Source organism: Pteropus alecto, unplaced genomic scaffold, assembly GCF_000325575.1.
Source record: "Pteropus alecto unplaced genomic scaffold, ASM32557v1 scaffold213, whole genome shotgun sequence".
NCBI lineage: Eukaryota > Metazoa > Chordata > Mammalia > Chiroptera > Pteropodidae > Pteropus > Pteropus alecto.
The window spans coordinates 1,590,617-1,596,600 of record NW_006434829.1 but is presented as its reverse complement, the minus strand read 5'-3'; positions in this window follow the sequence as shown (position 1 = coordinate 1,596,600).

The window sequence follows — 5,984 nt, the reverse complement described above, 5'->3', positions numbered from 1 at the left end:
TCTATCCATCCATTATCTATCTATCTATCTATCTATCTATCTATCTATCTATCTATCTATCTATCTATCTCTGTCACCCACCGCCCATCATCTCCAGTGACCGGCCGTTTCCCAAGCGCTGAGTGGCCGCCGGCAGCTCCCCCTGCTCTTCCCCTTGGCGCCCCGCGTGCCCGTGTGCGCGGCGTCTGGAGGGACAGCTCAGCTGGTCCACGCATGGCCTCTCCCCATCGTGGGCACATCGTGGGGAAGGCTCAGGCTGTAGCCCACGCTGTGACCCAGGGCCACTGCTGTCCCCATGCCCGCAGGCCACGCGTCAGACGCTTTCAGTGGTGGATGGAAAACGTTCCACAACGGACAGGGAGGGACAAGTGCAGGACGAAGGCCTGGCCCGTGAGGCTCGCCGGCGTCCATGGCACGAGAGCTGTCACCACGACCGCGTCTGAGCTCCCGGTGTGACCCCGCTGGACGTCACCTGGGGAGAGACACGTGCTGTCGGCGTCCCGACTCCAGCCCACCTGGCCCTCATCTTTCTTCGGTCCCTGAATTCATCGGTCCGGAAAGCTGTGTCTCATGGGAGCTTCACCATCGCCCAAAGCCCTGGGCACTCTCTGTACATGTGGCCACGACCATGGATGCCACGCGGACTCTGCCCAGAGGGTCCCCGACCTCAGCTGCATCAGAGTGCGGGCAGACGCCGTGAGAGGGGACACGTCCCATCTCCACAGATCGGACCTGCCCGAAGGTCAGAGCCGCCTCCACGGCCACTCGCCAAGCCACCTCCTCCCTTCCACACGTCGCTGGTCACACTTCGGTCAAGACCGTGCAGCTGCTGCCTCCGAAACGCCAGGCTGCTCCTGCTCCCTCTCCTCCTCGGGCGCCGCGGAGTTCCCGCCCCGCCCCCCATGGCCCTGTGTCCACACGGCCCCGCATGGCAGTGGTTTTGTCATTGAAACGGCTGGGCTTATGGTTCACACCCCACGAGCTTATGAGCCCCCGGGGGCCGTGCGGGCAGCGGGTCGCGGGCTCACTCTGGTTCCGAGGTATCCACCCTCTGAGGTGGACGCTCTGCAGCTGTCCAGTCCACCCGCCCACCACTTGTTCTTGTACCAAAGACGGAGGAAAACGGGCAGCTGCTGTCTCGGCCACCACTTGGCACCGGGATCAGCCTGGGGCTGAGAGGGGCCTCTGAGACCCTGCTAGGTCCCCGCATCCCCTCGCGCCCCTCCCTATGGGGGGACACTTCCCATGTCCTCTCTGGGAAGGGAGTGGGGCTCCACCTCCCGCAGCTGCTGCAGCGAGGAGCAGAGGTGGCCACGGTGGCGGTGAACGCGTGCAGGAAAGACCTCAAATGCCACTGTGACGGCGTGCCGTCTTTTTTTAAAGCAGTGAACGGAAATAATTTTGCAACTGTACTTGGACCTTTTTTGACAACTGATGGACCTATAACCTAGTCACCTTATCTGCACAGATAATGAAAATGCAGAGGACCACAAGGCAGCCCCCAGTCATATGACTCTATTTAAATTTAACGTAGTTAAGATAAAAATAAACTCGGCTCCTCGGTGGCATCGCCACATTTCGAGACCTTGACAGCTACGTGCAGGTAGGGCTCCCACGGTGGACAGCACAGGTAGAGAATATACCCATCACCACGGGAATTTTCACTGGACAGCAATGCTCTCGGATCATTTTTACACAACTATGCATCCCCAGGCACACTTTAAAGCTGACATTTAAAACTTTCCCTCCTAAGCTGCAAAGGTTGAATTTTTCGGTATATTGTACCTATTGACATTTTTAAAATTAAACTGTTATATCATTCTTCTAAAAGTATTCCCTAGAAACTAAATACCATGGTGATCTGACGCCCTCCATTACTCGTCTTAAAAAGCACACACAGACGACTTCTGCTTTACCAGGCTGAGTTTTATGTTTATTTACTTTTTTACTCTTAGCTTGCATACCCATTTTATTTTTCACAGAATGTGTTCTATTTTTGTGTCCGAAAGTCTTTTATTGATCATTGTCATGTTTCTCCGCAACAAAAATACGTATATGAATTCAAATTTAGTTTTCCCTGTGTCCGTAAGTCTCTAAGTGTTTTTTATTTCTAAACTGAGATTCATTACAATGACATCCAGTACACATGCAAATATATACACAGATAGAAAACTTTTAAAAAGTAATTATTTAACATAGAAAAGTGAGGGATTATCGGGGCTACACTGACGAATCGCAGGAACGGGGTTTATAGTCTATCATACGCTAAAGTGGGAAACACCCCTGATGCTTCGCGCCCTAAGATGACAGGTTATCCTTCTGCTCTTACCTGGGGCTCCAGGCGAACAGGTGGGCATTCGGGCCGGCGGAACCCACGTTACGATGGTGCCAGCACCACACGGTGGCCCACGACTCCCCAGCCAGGGGGAGGCGGAGCATGCACGCCCCCGCCTTTCACACGTGCTTCCGCGTGGAACTGCGGCGCGTCACACGGCCACGGCTAATCCCATGGGACCGGGGACGCGAATCCTCCCTAGGGTCACGCACAGACAGGAAAGGATGGAGCGACTCCGGAACGTTCCACGTAGGAAGCATCTGAGACCCTGTCAAGCCGCGGGGGGCCAGGAAGCCCGTCGCGGTTCCTTCTGCTGTCTGCTGAAGTGGTGGCCTGGCCGTCGACGCCCCGTGATGGCCCCGTGACCCCACCGGGGGCGGGGGAGGGGAGCAACGCCATCCCTCCCGCTTTGCAGACGCCACGCCCGCGCCGCCCGGGAAAGGGGGCCTGGCGCGGGGCTGCGGCTCCTGCGTGGGCTGCAGAGAGGGCGGTCGAGCGCGGTGACGGGGTGGCAGGCGTCCCCCCGCGCGGAGCGCGTGCCAGTGCGTCACCGGAGGCGTGTCCGTCGCGGCGAGGCTGAGGCAGAGTCGGCATTGGCGCGTCGCACACACTTCACTTCCGTTTTAGACAAAGTCCCGAGAAACACTGAACCGAGAGCACTCGGTGATGGCAACGTCGCCCCAGAGTTTCAACGCCTTAAATGACAAAAGAAATCGTACCGTGGTCCACCATCGAGACGGATGGCTGAAGGTCTGACCGTTCGATCAGGTTCTCCCGCTTTGTCGGAAGCGAAGAATTAGGAATTACGCGGCTTGCGAAAGGACTGCTTATCCGGTCATCCGGGTGATCTGCCTTCTCAAAGACACCGAGGTTTCCAGGGCGCCTCGCGGGTCGTCGGCCCATAAGCTTTTACGCTAAGGACGATCCATCTCCGTACGGTCCGAGCCGGGTGAGCAGGGCAGGTGCAAGGGGAGGGCGTGACCTTGGATGCTTTCCCAGGCACATCGATTCCAGGAAGGACGAGACAGAGGGACGTGGAGAACTCGGCAAAAGAGTCTGGAAACGGTTTACGTCCACGTGCTCCTTGGAAGGCTTTGCCCAGCTCCAGGCAGACACGGGACCCAGTTTGAAGATCTTTACGACTCGAAAACGCCTTCGCGAGTCCAGGGGGCCCGAGCTCCGGTGAATCACGGCACCGCCCGCCGACGCACGGCGGGGCACAGCGGCAGGTGCCGCAGCAGAGTCACGGCTGCGTCCTCTGCGTTAACGGCTTATACGTCGGAGCGGTGGCTGGGATAGTGCGCGGGGCAGACAGCGAGTCTGCTGTTCTCCTACCATCAGAGGTCGCCATTTAACCCAGAATTCTTCTTCCCGGGGGAGGTATCAGCGAGCGGTAGAAATGAGCAGTAAAGGCAGAGCCAGCAAGCACGTGGCTACGCGACGGCGGGTAGAGCTGACCGCCACGAAGGCTGCGGCATTAGGAGACCGGACGGGGGTCGAGGGACTCGGGGAAAGCCACTCTCAGATGATCTGGGATGTCAAAGAGCCGGTAGGAAAAGACGCAGAAGCCACACCGCGCTTTGGGCCAGTGACTTGACGATTCCGCTCCCACTGGACTGGAAGCAGGTCCGACGCAGGATAAACTCTCCCCGAGCCGTGAGCGCCCCCCTCAGCGACAGAGAGGGCGCTGGTGTCTCCAGACGCCCCTCGGCGTGGACTCGGCGCCACGAAGCTTGGAGCTTCTTCATGTCGTGCTAATAGTTCCGCTGATCCCAGATCCACAGCAGACCAGGACGGGGTCCCTGCGACGCCGCCGGAGTTAGGATAATTCACGGAGCGCGGCCTGGCACAACATACGCTACTTAAAGCTGCATGATGCACCCGCAGACTCTCATTAAGGGCTCTACGAGACCGAAACCAGCTAATGTCACATGTCGCCATGAAAGCAGATTTACATTCAATCTGTTTGTCTCTGGGTTCTCAACCCAATTAACAGTCCAGAAAGAAAAGCCTTCTGTCCAGTCCCCGAGACAAACCTCCCTCAAAATGAGGTATGAGAGGTATAACCCTCAGGGGGCCTGAGCGCTGCGGTTAATCCCCCAAAGGGCCGAGAACGGGCCTCCGCTGCTGATGGCTCGTGCCATGAGTCGGACGGGCATCCTGGACGCCAGCCGCTCGAAGGGGACGGAGGTGACAAGTTCCTGCGTAAACTAATTCACAGCATGCGTGGTTTTCTCTCCGCGAACAGAAATGCCGCTTCGTGTTGAATCTATTCACCGCTTGAAAAATGTTTTGCCGCGAAACATGGAAACTGTGAACAGAACACACTGTACACTGGTTCATTCACAGAACTCACGGGCGACTCTGGCGTCGACGGACCAAGGTTCTTCCAGCCCGAGGACCCGGCTCAAAGACGAGGACCCGGCACGTGCCAGCCGCGGACCACGGGCTCTCGGACCTGCGTCCTCACGTGGGACATCGTAAGAGCGAGCTCGGTCCACCTGCGGTGACCCCGAGGCTTGGCTGAGCTCGTGCGTGTGTGAGACCCGAACCACGGCAACCCCGCCGTCCCCAGAGCACCCCAAAGTCCCCTTCCACCAGCTGCCCCTCGGCCTAGAACACTCTCCCCTCTCGTCGCCTGGACGAATCCCACGCGCCCGTGATCGGTTCACAGAAAGCCCCCCGCAAGGCCGTGTCTGAGCCGCCCTCCTTCCTCCCGGCCGGACGCCCTTCCCCCGCACCCCGACGCACCCTGGGGGGCCTTCGCTGCGGCAGTGCCGGGGACGCGCCGTCAGGGTGCGGTCCGTCACCGTAAACGCACGCTGTCGCCTGGGCGCTCTGTGCCAGGCGCCCCCAGCCTGCGGCCGGGCCTCGTGCGCCGCCGTGCCGAGTCAGCCCGCTGGAGCACCGCGTGGACTCACTCCCTTTAGAGGGCGCTTCGCTTTATCCCGGATACTAATCTGGGGTGCCGACGTCACGCGCGGAGAGCAGCGGCAAGCTCGACGCCCCGCCGTGCCACGCCCGCCCGCTCCGCTGCTCTGCCCGTGTTGACGACCCTCGAGGCCCGTGCGAGGGCCGTGGCGACATCGCTCGCCCCTTTTCCAGAACGCGCTGTGCGTTTCGGAGCCTCGGTGCTCTGGGGTTCGCGCGTGCGCGGAGCTGTGCGGCGGTGAAGGCACGTGCACGTCCTTTCCGCCCGCATCCCCGCCATGCCCCTCTCCGCGCTTCTTGACGACAGGAAGGAAGGACGAGCCACCGAGACACAGAACCGGTGCGCGAGTCCCGCGTGAGCCTACGGCGGAGGCCACGGGAAGAGGCGTCTGGGAGCCGCCGCGTTCGTAAGACCCAAAAGGCCCGAAGCCTCCTCCTGCACTGAGCGTCACGATCGAAGACGGGTGTCCTTCCGGGATGAGCTCAGGACCCTGGGAGAATGACAGCCCCCCTGGGAAGGGACGGAGGACGGAGTGGGCGGGGCAGGGAGAGGCCTGGCAGGGGGACGTCAAACCGTCACTCGCCCGCCCGTCTGAGGCGGGGTCTTTGCTCCGGGGTAATAACCGGATGGTTTTCAGCTGGGACGTTGCAGGAGGCGATGAGCCCAGCCAGGAACACTGCCGTGGAGGGAAAAAGGAACCGACAGCACGGGCTCAGA